Here is a 17,605-nt window from a genome sequence, read left to right on the forward strand (position 1 = left end):
CGGCCGGATGAGGGGGAATCGGCCGCGGAAGATTCGGCCGCCATTGATGCGCCGGCGAGGTTCGCGGGAGTAAATCCGAACGAAACCGAGGGAGAGAGAGAGGGAAAAGAGGGGGGAAAGGGGGAGGGAATCACGGGGAGTGATTTCCCCCTCTTTATTGCGCGCGGGGACGGCGGGATGCGGCGGAATCGGCGGCGGCGGCGGCGCTAGGGCACGGGCGAGGCGACGGGGGCGGCGCGAGGTAGGGGATGACGGGTGGGCCCCACCCGTCAGCGAGGGTGGCGGGCGGGCCCGCCCGTCCGCGGCGCGCGCGCGGGGAGGGGGCCTGATGGGCCGCGGGGGAGAGGAGAGAGAGGGAGGGAGCTGGGCCGAGCCGGCCCAAGAAGGGAAGGGGGGAAAAAAAGACTTTTTAGGGTTTTTCTTTTTATAAAACCTTTTTAACTTTGTTTATTTCTTCTTAATTATTATTGGTGCTCTGAAAATTCCACTAAAATTTATTTACACATTTTAGGCTTTTAGGAAATATACAAAAATCCTCCAAGCCTTATTTGACTTTTATCTTTGCACATTCTAATTGTTGGAGGCTTTCACATGGATTTTAATTATTCTCGGCATAATTTTGAGGATGTATTTTAGAGTCGTTTTGGGACGCGACAAAACCTTTGTGCGAAATTGGCAAAACTGGAGACCAGGGGCGATCTGACCGGCATTGCGCGGCCGGTCTGACCGCTGACCAGGGGCGGTCTGATCGGCCACGTGCCACTGGTCTGACCGGCCACCCCGGGCGGTCTGACCGGCCTTGCACGGCCGGTTTGACCGGTTCTGGACATAGCGCTGGGGGGCACGCCGCAATTGATTCAAAGGTAGAAATAATTGTGAATTCAGACATTTGTGCCCATGAGACAGAAGAAGATTGGAGAATTCCTTTGATTAGATATTTGAAAGATCCTACACTTAAGGATGATCGGAAAATTTGACAGCAAGCGTTCAAATATACATTGCTTGATGAAGATTTATATCACCGAAATATAGATGGAGTCTTATTGAAGTGCTTAGATGAAGATCAATCTAAAGTGGCTATGGAAGAGGTGCATGAAGGAATTTGTGGAACTCATCAATCGGCCCACAAGATGAATTGGTTGCTTAGGAGAGCGAGGTTCTTTTGACAGAGGATGATTGAAGATTGTTTCAAATACTGTAGGGGATGCGAAGCTTGTCAACGGTTCGGCAATGTTCAATTGGTGCCCGCCGCCGCGTTGAACACTATCATCAAACCATGGCCGTTCCGAGGTTGGGCTTTGGATTACATTGGTCAAATTTATCCTTTGTCATCAAAGTGGCATAGGTTCGTGCTAGTTGCTACGGATTACTTCACCAAGTGGGCCGAAACCGTGCCGCTCAAGAATTTGACTCATACGGAGGTAATTGACTTTATTTTGAAGCATATTATCCATAGTTTCGATATTCCGCAAACATTAACTACAGATCAAGGCGCTTCTTTTATGTCTAAGGAAGTGAAGAGTTTTGCCGAATCTTATGGTGTTAAATTGTTGAGTTCTTCTCCTTATTACGCTCAGGCTAATGGACATGCCGAGTCGAGTAATAAGACGTTGTTGAAGCTAGTAAAGAAGAAGATTGAGGAACACCCAAATAAGTGGCATGAAGTGCTTTCCGAAGAATTGTGGGCGCATAGGATATCTAAACATGGTGCCACCAAAGTCACTCCTTTTGAGTTGGTTTATGGTCAAGAAGCCGTTTTACCGGTTGAGGTAAATCTTGGTTCTCTTCGTTATATCAAGCAAGATGATTTGTTAAGTGAAGATTACAAGACATATGGGAGACAACCTTGATGAAGTCATCGATAAGCGCTTGAAGGCTTTGGAAGAAATAGAGAAAGAGAAGAAGAGGGTGGCCAAGGCGTACAACAAAAGGGTGAAAGCAAAGTTGTTTCAAGTTGGAGACTTGGTTTGGAAGACAATTTTGCCTTTGGGTACTCGATCTAGGTAGTTCGGTAAGTGGTCTCCTAGTTGGGAAGGTCCTTATCGAGTGTGCAGCATTGTTCGAGGGAACGCGTATTTTTTGGAGACACTTCAAGGAGAGCGTTTTCAGCGAGCAATCAACGGGAAATACTTGAAGAAATACTTCCCGAGCGTTTGGCAAGACGCTTAGGAAGTACTATGGCCGGTAATTGAATTATCGTCCTAAGACCAAAAACATGTTCTGTGCTTTTAGATTCACGTTGTTCATAAAAAAGCTAAGGGGAGGGGGCATGTGTTTACATCCAAATTTGGCACCTAGGAGTAAAATAGGAAAAATTGCCAAAGTTTGGAAGTCTGCCAGTTTCCTCCGAGTGGGCCGGTCTAACCGGCATGTGTTGAACGGTCAGACCGCCGGTTGAGGGCCAGTCAGACCAGCGGTGTGTGGCCGGTCTGACCAGCAGGGTCCAAGTCCGAGTGTGTTTTGTCGGGTCTCGAAGTTTCCTTGCTCGGGAAGGCATGTTTCGGGTTTCCTTTGGATTCTATCTCGAGTTAGACGTGGAGGAGGGCCTGTAGAGGGCAAGACCAACCCCTATATAAGGGATATGGCCAGTTCAATTGTAACTAATCAATCTACAATCAATCAATCGAATCGTTTTTCATATTGCTTTTAGTTTTTGCTTTAGTTCGTCCATCTTTGTCGATTTGCGCCGTAAATCGTTCGCCGCCGCTGCGAGAGTGCGACATCTCTTTGTAGGTTTGTCCTGAAAACCTTCCGTTTTGCCCACGAGACGGGTAATTATCTAGAAATCGGCTCCGCTAGCCAGTTTAGTTGTCAAAACCCATCTTGGTCTAGTTTTTGCTAGATTGAGGTGGTTGGCGACTCTAGGATCACCGCAAGGCGTAAGGTGCTGCGATCGTGGTTGTCAACTTGTCACAAAAAGTTGCCAACAGTAGTCTAGCATACAAAGATGGGGAAAAGAAGAAGATAACATGGATGATGAGAAATAGCACACCCAAAGATGGGGAAAAGAAGAAGATAACATGGATGATGAGAAATAGCACACCGTGGAGAGGAAGCCGATGAGGACTTGGCGCGGTGGAGGAAAAGAAGCTGCGCGTTCGAGGTGTGAGCTCACCGCTGGTGCCTACACCTGATTCGCCGCCGCCTTGTGGTTCGCCGCCCGAACTACCTCATGCCATCTCCCGACTCCCGAGAGGATCGAGGTGGACGGCCGGAGGGAGAAATTGGAAGTGTTAGAGTATATGGATAGGTCGTATTGTATCCGGTTTGTTATGGTAAGATAGTATTAGTTACCATCTCTATCTCTTTGAGTTTACTTAGATCCAATTCACGTAAGCTATATATACTGCCCATGAGGCTCAATACAATATGTTCAATATTCGCAGTATTTCCTCTCTCCCTATACTATTCAACATGGTATAGAGCATACAATCATCTCTCTCATGCTTCCACCGCTGTCTCTCCCGGGAGGGTTCTGGTCTCCTAGGGGTGGCCACCATTTTGGATTTTTTTTTCGGCCATCCTCCGTCGATCGGGATTGATCTGTTCGAGAGTCAAGCAGCAACAATGAAATCCTCGGGTCATCATTGTCCTGCCGTATCCATCACATCCGCACCACAGGGGGACTGGAGCCTCGTCATCGATGCGGCTCTGCTTCCCCACACGGCGGCACGCAGTCCCGTTCTTGCTGTTCTCCACCGACGCCGGTAGGACAGGAGCCCCGTCCACTGCAGCGTGTGGATCTCCATGGATGGCATTGTCGACCTCTACCTCTCCATGGACTCCGTCGACCTCCTCCACCTGACCTCTGCTCCGAGCCACTGCCGGGTGTCCTCTGGATCTGGAGGCCATCATTGCGACTCCGTCACCATCGACAGGGACCCGCCACCCACCGTCCGCCAAGGCGTTTGAAGCATCTAGGCCCCCGGTGTTAATTTTGGTAATTAATGATAAGCGCTAATTGTGGACTAACCGTTGTCTTTGAGATAATATTTTAAGTTAGGTCCACGTCATGTGTGCGCATGGATGACGATCGATGGATTAAAATTGACGGCGCAAAGCAAAGAGAAAGAAGACGGTAAAACTAGCGCTTTAATTTAGAATTGATCGAGGTGTAGGGCGATCAAATTTGCTAGTTTATTTTCTAGTTTCGCCGTACTATTAAGAGGGGTAATGACCTAGCAAAGAGATGATTGAATTGCCACATTAAGTCATTGCATTTTCACTTGTGCTCACATTTTCATCACACACACAAAAATCTCTTTGCACCTTCACTGGGTTCGGCCTGACCAGGGGCGGTCAGACCGGCCACATAGTGGCGGTCTGACCGGCGTGCCCTGGCCGGTCTGACCGTCCCCAAGCGGGCGGTCTGACCGGCGCATAAGACCGGTCTGACCGGCGGCACATGCCCGGTCAGACCGGCCCCCTGGAGGCCGAGATGATGCTGCTCGGGATGGCCGATACAGAGCCGACGGAGCCGTAGTCGGTCAGACCGAGCCGATGGCGGTCTGACCGCCCACTCAACGCCGGTCTGACCGGCCAGGCCGATGGGGCCCTCTGACAGCACTTCAACGGCTAGTTTTCTAGCCGTTGCAGAGTAGCACGGTTTGACCGACCACATATCTCCGGTCAGACCGGTAGAGCACAAAGTTGGGGGATTTCCCCCCCAACGGCTAGTTTTGGTGGGTGGGAGTATAAATACTCCCTCACCAGCAGCAAGGGGACTCTCTTGGCATCAAATTCAATTGCATACACCCCTTGCACCTCTCTCACACTCACTTGAGCTTTGTGTTCATCCATCTAGTGTGGTAGAGGGTTGATTAGCCAAGAGTCAAGTGCATTTGCTTCCATTGTAGAGCTAGTGTGGCACTTGATCATCTCCACGCCGGGTCATTGCTTGTTACTCTTGGAGGTTGCCGCCTCCTAGACGACTTGTGGAGAAGTTGCCCGGTGACCTCTCCGAGAAGATTGTGGAGGAGGCCCGGTGCGGGTTTGTGAGTGGTTTGGAGTTCACCACCTTCGGAGTAAAGGAAGAACTACCCTAGTGATCGAGGCTTGGGTAGTCCTCTCCGTGGGCCGGCTCCCGCCTTGCCCACCCCTTGACGAAGGTTGCGTGCGGTGGCTTCGTGGTTGAGCAGTGGAGTTGGGCTCGCCTCAACAGGGAGTAGGAAACCGGCGAGTTTCCGAACCTCGGTGAAAAATCTCTTGTCTCCTTGTCTCATTTGATTGTCGCATTTACATTTGTGCAATTTACTTTTCTAGAGACAAACTTGAGATCATATCACCCTAGGATTGCTAAACATTGACATAGGAGTGTGATTTACTTTCCTAGAGATATAATTGAGCCACTATTACCCTAGGTTTGCAAAACATAACTTAGTTGCTTAGTTAGAGTTGACCCTCACCAAGCCTAGCAACTTAGGTTAGTTTTGATTAGGTGTCATTTAGTTTTAAATCGCCTATTCACTCCCCCTCTAGTCGACATCTCGATCCTACAGCGTTGGCCTCGGCTCCCACCACCGGCCTCTGCTCCTGCTACCCCGGCTTCTTCCCTGCGCGACGCACGCGGATCATCATCATGGCGACGCCATCCTCCGCGCACCCAGGGTCCCCAGCCCTAGGGTCCTCATCGGGCGTCGGAGCCCGCCGCCCCTTCTCCACGACTTTCGTCGCCATCGCCCCCACCTGTGACATCCTGGCCCAATACGATGAGGCATGTGTAGCTCATGAGAGCTGTGTGCACTTGTTTAGTACCACCTTGCTAGTTTAGCAAGGGTGGAACCAACTTATAAGGACTCTTCCCTCCAACCATACCACTTTCGGGTTAATCCTTTTACACAAAGCAAGGAAGAAAGTGTAAGTGGGGTGGTATGTGTAAGTGGGTCCACCCATCGGATGGGCTGGCTACGCGGTTCTGGAGGGAGGGTTGTTACAAATGGTACCAGAGCCCACACTTGCAGTCCTCCAACCATATCACTCTCGGGTACCTTTTACACAAAGCGTGGGCCCACTCGTTGGATGGGTTGGCTACGTTGGATGGGTTGGCTACGTGGTTGCTGCCGACGCTGGCCTTCAGGCCGGTCCATTTTTTTTTGGACATTCTTAGCCATGGCAAAGAAATTCACATGGACATATATTTCAGTGACCTAAAAAATTGTATTTCCACTAGCGGCCTCAACAAGAAAGTATTTGACTTGAATGTTATAATAAATGAAAATAATCTCAGGGAGTAATATCAATGAGAACAAGTATTAGTACCAACAATAGACAATTGAGAAAAATAATAAAAAAAATATCAGTTGTTATACACAAAAACACAATATCAGTGGGCTGCTAGCTGAGAAGATGCCAAGATGGGTCTGATTGGTAGCGAATTGGGTCAAATGGTTTGTCTATCACGGCAGGTTAGCCTACTAGACTGTTTTCCTTTTCTTAGGCCAACTTTTAGCACTTCATTATGGGAGGCTATCCATCTGACCACAAAGCCTTTTGTCAACACAAGTTATAATATCACTATGAGGTTTATACATTTGTTAAAATGAAAAAAAAAGCAATTACGTTGTTATTCTTGCTTTTGTTGTAACGCTTCAAAGTCAATTCAGCAAAACGTATGATCTGCTCTCGATACTTTTTATCACACTCTACTGGATCATCGTCCGAGTCATAGGTTTCATGCCAATTTCTTTCCACAGCATCCATGAAGTCACTGACCAATGACTCATATGACGAAGAATCTGGATTTCCATTTGAATTCATAATATTGACCTCATATATATGATGCATCCAATTTCCAATTTCAATAATAGTTTCAGCATGAAGCTAAAAGGTGATCATTTAGGACAGTAAAAATGTATATGTAGCCTCAAGCATAAAACAATTCTAACAAACTTCACTCTCAAGCATAAAAAAAAATTCAATCATGTGATATGTAGGTATCATTATGACTAAACTGCGCTACTAAGCATGAACCGATGATTTTTTTTCATTATAATATGTCAATGGCAGAAGTAGAATTTATAGATGGGGTATTGGTATTGTAAAATAATTTCTAACTACATTTTGTTAAGAAAAAAAAATATATGTTATGCCTAAGTATAGCTATTAAATTGGTGGAAATGGATCGCTCAAGTCATAAAGGACAACATATCGAAGACATCGAAAATTAATAGGTTAAAGGAGAGCTATTTTGTTAAGAAAAAAAATTGTATGTCATCCACAAAAGAAAAATGATTTAGTAAAACTGAAGAAAAAGGAAGTAAAGAAGAAAACAGTAGACAGGTGCACATATGCTTTGCCACCTCGAGGAACAATACCCTCAGCGGTATTCTTCGCATCCTATATAAGTAGCTATTCGGTCGTCAAGTTGTCTCAGTTGCAGCTTTGAAGAATCCTAGGCCCTGTTTAGATCTCATCTTAAAACTTTACATCATATCACATTGAACGGTTGAACACTTGCATGAAGTATCAATATAGGGTAAAATAATAACTAATTGCATAGATTGCGACTAATTTGCGAGACGAATCTTTTAAGCCTAATTGCTCCATGATTTGACAATGTGGTGCTACAGTAACCATTTGCTAATGACAAATTAATTAGGCTTAATATATTCATCTCGCGGTTTAGTGACGAATTTTGTAATTAATTTTTTTATTAGTGTCTGAATACCCCATGCGACACCCTATATAATATTCGATGTGACAACGCCAAAACTTTACGCTCCTGGATCTAAATACCCCCCTAGATGTAGGCAGTGGCCATCTACTCTGGCATGCTTACATGATATCTGAGGAAAGTCCTCCCCAACAGTATGATTCACTTATGATCTCTTGTTCATTGTGTTTATAAACATTATGTCAAGTTGATGCAATCAAAATTCCGTCCTTGAAAATATTTTAAAAAATGCTAAATGAAGCCAGTGAGCCGGCACTTTAGGCAATCAAAGATGATATTGTCATGTTTGAAAGTTGAATGCAACCAAAATGATTTTCTACTGCTGGTCAACTATTTGAAATCAAAGTTGAATGCCCATATAGGGCCATAGGGGACCTTCTATCATTCTGAAATATAGTGTTAAATTTATAATTTTGTGATACACATTCTCTTGAATTTGTAGTTTTGTGATAGATACCTGTACTTTTTTTTTAAATCTACTCTTTATAATTCTATATATGCGTTTGTTGATACATTGCAATGTATGGACGCTCGGTTATATTGTTCTCATTTTATGTTAATTAGATTCCTAAAATATATATAGTTTGATTGGTATTAAATGTTGTCAAAATATTTATCAAATATCATCGTAGCATTATCATGAGCATATTAATAGTCAAAAAGCAATAGGGGGAATTCCTCCCATCAAAAGAGTAGGGGAATTCCTCATATCAATCAAAAGCACTAGGAGTGTCAAATTCAAAGACATATTTTTGGACCTATTTTTGGCACTATCCAAACCGAATTCATCCCTAAGTGTGATGTCCTATGCATAACGTTGCAAACATAGAATATAATATAAAATGAGCTTGATTAAAATCATGTCAGAAAATCTTCTTACACTGGGCTATCAGGAGGGCTCTTGCAGTGATCATAAGGTGAGTGGCTCAAGCGCTTGGAAGCAAGGGAAAGCTCAGGACATCACAATAATGAAAAACTTATTTTCACGCAAGGAACTGTGTGTGCACAGATAGATGTTAGAATGTAAAGTGAATTGTCCATATTTTCTTATCAGCTTAAGCTTTTAGGTTGAACTGGTCGGTGCATATAACCTAATAATAGACTTGTGAAATAAGGTGACGTAGATCACTGTCTCCAACTCCCTTGTCTTCGCAATCGTACATACGCCTACATCTAAAAAGGATATGAATATTTAGAACAATGATATCCTGTAGATTAAGTTACAATGGCTCACACATCCTATTGTGGTGGCCTTACCCTGTGCTCGACGAGCCCTGAGATTGTTGGGTGAGGGTGATGGCCCCTTGCTGGCATGTTCCAGCTGCCGAGAGCGCTTGGGTGACGGCCGGGACGCTCTGTGGGGCGAGCAGAAGCGGTGGTGGCTGCGCCCACTCTCGGGTCACGATACTGGTCCCTGTGCAGCGTCGGCGGCCAGTAGTGAGCATAGCCATTGTAGGTGCGGTAGCTGCGAGGGTCGCCGGAGAGGGGCGCGGTGCCGCGGTTGATGGTGGCAGCGTGGGCTGTGAATACGGGGGTGCTAGTCGTAGATGGGGTAGGGGTTGCCGGCGAGGGGCGCGGGTGGGGGGCAACCACTTGCACCTTCCTAGGTTATGTTTTCTTTCAGAATTGGGAATTTGGAATCGGGAGGGGAACACGTGCTTTCCAAAACTGAAACGAATAAGTTTCAATTTAGTTCCCTCATTTTGATTTCAAGTTTGAATCATATTTCTAAACCGCAAAATCGGATAAAACACATTCTAAATCTTTTTAAAACGGTACGAATGTGGTCCTAAGACGGTATTTGATGTGACCGGCTACTATAGATGTAACCATTGCTTACATCATGCAATAACAAGAAGACATTAAGATCAAGTCCTCCAAATACAGAAATCCGATACGGCCACCTGCTACACTGCAGACTTCAAATGGTCGCCGAATCTACATACGACCTCCGTTTTCGGCCCGCGAGTACTTGATGGAAAGCTCTTGGAGTCAAATTTCCAATGAATCCAAACCATTGACAAATTCCATCTCAGTCGGCAGCAGTTGAAGAAACAAGGTGTTGCGACACCTATAATTGGCCTATGGCCTTGTAAGTTCGTTTGGGACCCCGGCCCATGTGGGGTGCGCCCCAACCAGGTGGAGCACGACCCTAGGGTCCTCCCACCTCCTTAAATAGCTAGGTACCACTTCAGGGTTTCTTGGGTTTTGTTAGATTAAAGTTTAGCCGTTGCTACTTGCTTGTAGCGCGCGTATCGGTTAGACCGTCCGTCTGCTTGTTCTTCGAAACCCCAATTTATCATTTGTATTCAATTCGTATTTGCAATATAAGATTACTTTTATCTTGTTCTTGCTTGTTTCTTCGATTTGCTTGCAAGAATAGGGTTGATTTGCACCGGTAAGATCAACAACCCACGTGAGAGGTGTATCGATCGCTAAGGCGCAACGTAACATCTAGTACGGTTGTAGTCGGATTGTCAACGTTTCTCCCAAATCGTAGTTTTCTCAACTCACCAAAAGATCAGGCCAAACAACAGCCTTGAGTATTGTTGACGGTTGTTAAGTACCAAATTAACACCGTTAATACCTGCATAAGACCATAAACATGGAACATCCAACATAGTGGTAGGGCTTATTTCTAACAATTTCCACGAGTGTTGGTGTATATTCATATGCAGGTGACAAACTACCAAAGTTGAGAGGAAATATACATGAAGGAGGATTAGAATCAAACTCGTATCTGAACTTATGGAGTTTTGGACCTAGAAACCCAATTAAACACCTCCAAATGGGCCAAACATTCATACCAATGAATTGAGGGGCCCAAAATGAATGTCCAAGACGAAAACCAGAGTGAACAGAGCAGCCCCGGGATCGGCCGAACCCCTGAGTTTGGCCGAACCCTGGTAGAGGCCGTTCGCCCCAGCCCAAGTCTAGTTCGGTAGCAATCCGCCTCCCAATGACGGTTATGGCCGTTTTCACCGGTAAAAACCGTCATAAGCTTGGAAACTTGGCAACACAAGAGAGAAGATGCTCTTTGGATGCTTGGAGCATCTCCACACTCCCAAGGCACTTCTCCACCTATAAATACCCCTCTCATCCTCACTTGTAAACACACACCAAGATGTAGAGCTGAATTAGAAGAGGCTCTAAGTATGCTTTAGCTTCTTTACATGTTCTATAGTATACTTAGAATAGGGAGAGAGAGAAGTAGAAGAAGTCAGAGGAATCCCGGAGTTGTCGGTAATCCTCTCCTTACTCTTGTACTTTGTTAATTACTCTGGTTCAATAGAAATATCATTCTGAGTAATTAAGATTTGCTTAGTGAGAATTATTCTTGGTTAGTTCCTAATTAGCATACGGGATCATTGTTCACTATAGCCCATTAATTATATAGTGTTTGCTTTAGTGCTTGGCCAGTGCTACAGTAGGTATTAATTGCGTAGACGCGGTGTCTGGGTAATTAATTTCCAGTGGTCGTTGCATATCCCACAGTATGTTAGAGGTGGATGTAGAGGTGGTGACAGCCCTCAAGAGCACTTAAGTCCTCCCTGTCCGGGTACGTAGTAGAGCGACATCTGGGAAAAGCGGGTTGCCAGTGCCTGAAGTATCGCGTTAGGATTAAACTTAAGCTTTCCTTAGACACTGTTTCTCACTAGGAAATCCTCTCTACCCTTTGTCCATATTTATCTTGTGTCCTTGGATGAACCGGAGTAAGAGATAATCACACACGTTCCCTTGGATTCGATACCCTTGGAATACTCCGTAGGGGAAGTGCTACTTCGGTATATCCGTGCACTTGCGGATTCTATCTGTGATCGTAAGAAATACCAACAAGTATCTCGAGTGGAACTCAGGGTTCATCAGGTGGTATCAGAGCTTTCGTTGCTCGGTGAGTTTTTATCTACCTATAACCAGAAAATAGCCATACAAAAAAATTCACATCATTTACCAAGACATATTGTGCCCTTGCATTGCTCAATTCAGTTTTTGCTTTGTTGAGTTTTGTGTTACATCGTCGAGTCCGTCTAAGGTTTCGAGTTATGGTCACATTTAGCACCACTGTCGCCGTTGTCGTCATGTGCTTGTTGTTGTCGGGATCTACGAAAATGGAACCACCTCGCTGCCACGGTTCTATTTTTGTAATTTTCAGAAATTTCTATCGGTCGGTTTTGGAGTTGATGAGATGCATATAGGGTTTTTGTTCGGTGGTTGTGCCGTGCATGTGTGAGTGAGGAAGAGGAAAGGATAACAGACGGAAGAAAAGAGGATAACAGATCGGTTTTCGGAGGAAATTTTACAGATTAGATCAGTAAATGCTCAAATTAGATCAGTCCGGTTGGTTTGTTTCCAACACGGTACTAACTTTGAACGATTATTCAACTTTGCATTCTCTGATTTGAGCATTTGCTACATATTTAAGCCTATCCAGAGCTCCACAGATTTGATTGCAGCCGTACAGCAACTGTTTGCCAAGGCATCGATACATCCAACCTCCATTGGGGTGCTTGGTTGAGTCGGTATATGTTACCATTCCGCTTGCATTAGTAAGATCTTGTAAGAGCTTGGTTAAAAGCTTGAGTGGTGTGATATTTAAGCCTCCACTACCTAGTAGTTAATAGGAACGTGCATATTTTTGTGTATATTTCTTGTTTTCTACTAACAATGGCAGGGCTACACAAGACCGTTGGAGATGACCTTGCTCGACATCGACATCTTCATCGAGACATGGATAGTGATCAACATGATGCTAATGAGGTACGTGATGACGTTGTGACTAAGATCAAATCTGCACTACCTTATTTTGTAGGAAATTATGATCCTCATGCTTATATTAAATGAGAGTTCGTAGTTGATAGAAAATTTCAAAAGCATAACTTATCCGAGAAACATATGGTTATGTGTGCCTCTAGTGTTTTAGTTAAGAATGCTTCTTGTGATTGGAAACACCTTTGTAGGCATAAGAAAATACCACAATCTTGGAAAGACCTAAAATGATATATGAGAGATGTTTATGTTCCCATGTATTATGCTGACATTCTACTCAACAAACTACAAAGTTTAAAAATAAGATAACAGAACTGTTACTTCATACTATCATGATATGCATACTTGTTTATTACGTTGTGGTTTAGATGAATGTGAAGAAGCTACAGAATTGAGGTTTTTACATGGGCTTAACAAAGAAATTCAGGACATGCTTGATTGTCAAAGATATACATCTCTTTCTCAATTGTTACAACTTGCTTGCAATGCCGAAAAACAAATTGAGGATGTGAATAAGCAACAAGTTGTGCACGTGCCTCCTATTACTAATATTTTGCAGGAAGTGCATAATCGCGAAAAGGAGGAGAGAGACTTGAATGAGCCGCCATTCCCATTGTTCACATTCAAATTCGATGCACCTCCATCATCAAAAGAGCAAATCACAGGTAATCTAAATGGTGCTGAAATAAATGAAGGTGAGTATTCTTAAGCTGAGCTACACATGTCCACTTCTCATCCTATCGTAGATCAACCATTAGTGGAACCAATTGATGAGATGCCTTTGTCACAAGTTGATTTACTTGCTGTTCCTTGTGATAAAGAAGAGTTGTGTGATAATGCTTCACTTATATCCATACCACAACTAGTGAATGAACATGGTATTTCTAGTGTTTCTTTGTGTGCTGATTTTAAGCATGTTGTTCACATTGCTAATGAAGTTGAGGAACGTAAATTAATAACTTCTTTAAATACTTTGGGCTATGTTTAATTTGATGATTTTTGTGAGCTCGATAATTTGAAGAAGAAATTATTTGCCATATCCAACCAATGCTATTTTTCATATCTTTGGCCAATATAATTATAGACGAATATACTTGGTGCATAGAATTTATATATGTTTGGATTTAGAACCTCCTGTAGATGTGGATAAAACATGCAAGCTAGAGAGACCTGTTATTGCTAATCATATTATCTCGAGTTTGTCTTGTTTTGATTGAAAGAAACAGGTTGTTCTAAATGGACTACGCGACAAGAACCATATGGAAAAACCGAGGACGGTTTTTTATGAAGAAGGGGAGGATGATGTGACCATGGCTACTATGGATATAACCATTGCTTACATCATGGAACAACAAGAAGACATCAAGATCAAGTCATCCAAGTGCTGAAATCCGATTCGGCCACCTGCGACACTACTGACTTCAAACGGTCGCCGAATCTGCATACGACCTCCGTTTTCGGCCCGTGAGTACTTGATGGAAAGCTCTTGGAGTCAACATTCCAATGGATCTAGCCTCATTGACAAATTCCATCTCAGTCAACAGCAGTTGAAAAAACAAGGTGCTGCGACACCTGTAATTGGCCTATGTGCTTGTAACTTCGTTTGGGACCCCGGCCCATGTGGGGCCCATGTGGGGTGTGCCCCAACCAGGTGGAGCACTACCCTAGGGTCCTCCCACCTTAAATAGCTAGGTACCCCTTCAGGGTTTCTTGGGTTATGTTAGAATAAAGTTTAGCCATTGCTACTTGCTTGCAGCGCATGTGTCGGCTAGACCGTCTGTCTGCTTGTTCTTCAGGACCCCAACTTATCATTTGTATTCAATTCCTATTTGCAATATCAGACTGTTTTTATCTTGTTCTTGCTTGTTTCTTCGATTTGCTTGCAGGAATAGGGTTGATTTGCACGGGCAAGATCAACAACCCACAAAGAGGTGTATAGATCGCTAAGGCGCAACGCAACGTCTAGTATGGTTGTAGTCTGTCACATCCTGATTTTTGTTTTAGGATTTATAAATTATTTAATAAATTATTATTAGAATTTATATTAAATGTTCATTAATTTACAAAGTGAAGTTAAATGTGGGAAATAAAATTTTCTAAATATAAAGCATGGCTGGATTTAATTTTTATTAAATTCTCCATGGTTAAGTATACTCTCTGAAATTTTCTCGGATTTTTCGGAGCTCAATTCTTAATTTGAATAATACAAAGAGCAGTTCAGTAATTATTTAAATAATAAATTAATCATTAAATGGTCTGATTATAATCTTGTTAAATACTTTGAGTATCCAATTAATTTCAGGATTTTTCTTGAAATTAATTGAGCATTGGAAGTATTTTTAACAATTCAAAGATCATTTTGGTGATTAATTTAATTGGAAAAGTAATTAAAGTCCCCTTTTCCTTTTCAGGCCGAATTAGGAAAAGTCCTCTCTCTTGCTCCACCCAATCTCTCTCTCTCTCTCTCGGCCTGCAGCCCCTCTCCCTCTCCTTCCCGAAGTCCAGTTTCTATCCTTCCTTCAATCCGGCCAACAAGAAGAAGCCCAGCCAGAAGTCTATTTTTCGTCCCTTTCGCTACAGTGGCATCTTCAACCTCCAGCCAGCCGTCCAGAGCCCCTATTCTTCCCGATCCGGCGCCGTTTTCTCCTCCAAATTCGGCCTCTCCTTTTGATCCTTTCCAGAATTAGTTGAGGGGAAATATTTTTCTTATCCTTATCTTCCTTTTCCCCTAAGGAATCGGATTTTATCCCTTTGATTCGAGTTCAAATCAGACGGATAAACCTTATCCCCAAACCGGCGAACCTTAACCAATCCGTCGCTAAATCCTCTCGGGTTCGAGCCGATCTCCTCCAACTTTGGCTATAAATAGAACCCCCAAGACCTCCTCTTTCGTTTCCAACCTCTAGCTTGAGCTCCCGTGCCCTAGCCGTCTCTCCCCGCAGCCGCCTTCTCTCTCCAAGCGTCAGCCGCCGCTTCAGCCGCCCTTAGCCGCCGCCTCAGCTGACGTCCTCCTGCACCGCCACAACCATCGGCTCCGCAAAGTCGAGTTCTACAACGGCCGCCGGTTCTTTTGTGCCGAGTTCCATCGGAGGTTGCCCGTCGCCGTGAACCAGTTGCCACTGTGTTTTGATCTCCAGCCGCGTCGCTCGTCGTCGTCCATCGTCGCCTTCGGTCACCACAGCTGCCGTTGGATTCGCAGAGAAGAGAAGAAGCCCGTCCACCCCTCTGTTTCTGCCGTTCGTCGCCGGAAAGTCGTCGCCGCTGTGGACCAGTACCTCGCCGTCCTTCGGAGTTCGTCGCCGGTCGTCTCCCGTCGTCGTTCGTCGTCGTGCCGCCCCTCAGTGAGTTCTTCTCGTCGTGCTCTTTCTTCCGGTGCCTTCGGTTTGCGCCGTCGTGCCCTAGGTCGCCGGCAATCGTTGGAACCCGAGCCTCCCGCCGGTGATGATGTCATTGATGATGTCATAAAGCCCTTTTCTTTTCCGAAATAAATCGTGAATCATTTTCTGTATAAGGCTAACATCAGTTTAATCTTGAAAAATTCATAACTAATTCATATGAAGTCAGAATTAAGTGGTTCAAGTCTCTAAATTCATCTAAAATCATGATCTACATGTTTGTTTACTTTTATGTACTGTTTATTTGGTTTTTATTAGTCTTTTTATTTGTTTTGCGTGTTAGCTTGAAGTTTCCGTCGTTGCGAAGGTTCGTGAGTGCGTCGGAAGTGTTCAAGAAGATTAATTGAAGACCGATTATTGCAAGGCAAGTCACACAGATCCTAGACACAATCCTTTGAGCATGTGGATCCTATATTTAAATTCTCTATTTATTCAACTGTGCATTTATTTTAGAATGTCACCGGGTGGTGTGAACCTATTCCTTTGATATGGCCAATTTGCATTGAATACCCTATTCCTGGATACCTTAGGTAACAAATTGATTAGCTTGAACCTTATATATTGGTTTGGTTCAGCTAAAAGCTATATATATATAATTGTTTAGCCATGCTTAGAAACATTAGCTTTTTAATGGGATGAATCATACTACATTATTATTTACGATTATATTTAATGGTAGCTCACGATGGTTAATCGTGCTATGATAATTAATTGATAATTAAAACTTGACAATAGTGGGTTGTGAGCACATGGTTTTGAAGGTCGTGCACATGACAATTAAGGACCGGTTCGTGAGCTACTGTTGTGAGACATTAACCGTACCAACCACAAGCCAGTGTGGGCAACGGCTTTACCTTTTGTATAGCATGATTCATTGCGGGGCACCAGACTAAGAAGTGGCGAGAAGTCCGTGGGAGTCGCTGGGGAGTCCATGTCTCTGGTTATATTTATAGAGGGGGTGATTATGATCCAGGAATGGTACACTGTGGTGAGTTGTGTTGTGCAGAGGATATTGTCACAGCCTCTATTCGGGTACTTTCCAGTATCGCGACGCATGGTAGACATGATGTTGAGGCTGTGTCTTGTGGGTACAGTGGTACACCTCTGGCCAGAGTAAAACTATTCGAATAGCCGTGCCCGCGGTCATGGGCGGGTTGAGGAATGTTTTTCGTGATTAGTCTCACACCTCTCACAATAATTATTGATGCTATAACTGGTAATAATTTGTTTAGCTCCTGGTTTGCAGTTAGATCTTTACAGCCGGGTATGGTTGTTCAGAATGGTTGGGCCTGAGCAGCATGGGCGTGTTGTTCAGTGTTGATTAAAATTAATGATTAAATTACTCTACTGTTTTACTACTCTTAAATGTTTGCTAAATACTACTTTTGCAAATGAGCCTATATTATGCCATCCTTTGGTATCCTTTTACACTTGCATATTTGTTATGTGGCTTGTTGAGTATGTCATATGCTCACCTTGCAATAATCAATCAACCTCAGTTGAAGAAAAGGATCCAGAAGGAGAAGACGTTTGGCTTATACCCCAGTTGAGCTGCCTGTGGGAGTGGAGCCGAAGCCATCGCTAGACCGTTAATTCTACTGCCATTTTCTTTTTTTTATAAGTATATAACGTTATTATTATGATGGATTTGTATATTAAATTGTCAGTTTGTGTACCTCGCCTGATTCCTGGATGAGGGTTTTATGCACAAATAAGTTCGGAAATTACTAGTGAATTTCCGGGCGTGACATAGTCGGATCGTCAATGTTTC

The 17,605-nt window shown here is 44.0% G+C and overlaps 1 long non-coding RNA gene across 1 annotated transcript; it reads left to right on the forward strand.

Moving 5' to 3' along the window:
• The first annotated feature begins 15,330 nt into the window (after positions 1–15,330).
• On the forward strand, positions 15,331–17,605 carry LOC136354635 (uncharacterized). Its single transcript, XR_010738193.1, has 3 exons — positions 15,331–15,780; positions 16,118–16,198; positions 17,334–17,605. It is a non-coding gene; the product is annotated as an uncharacterized lncRNA (long non-coding RNA).

This window comes from Oryza sativa, chromosome 12 (assembly GCF_034140825.1).
Source record: "Oryza sativa Japonica Group chromosome 12, ASM3414082v1".
NCBI classification, from domain to species: Eukaryota; Viridiplantae; Streptophyta; class Magnoliopsida; order Poales; family Poaceae; genus Oryza; species Oryza sativa.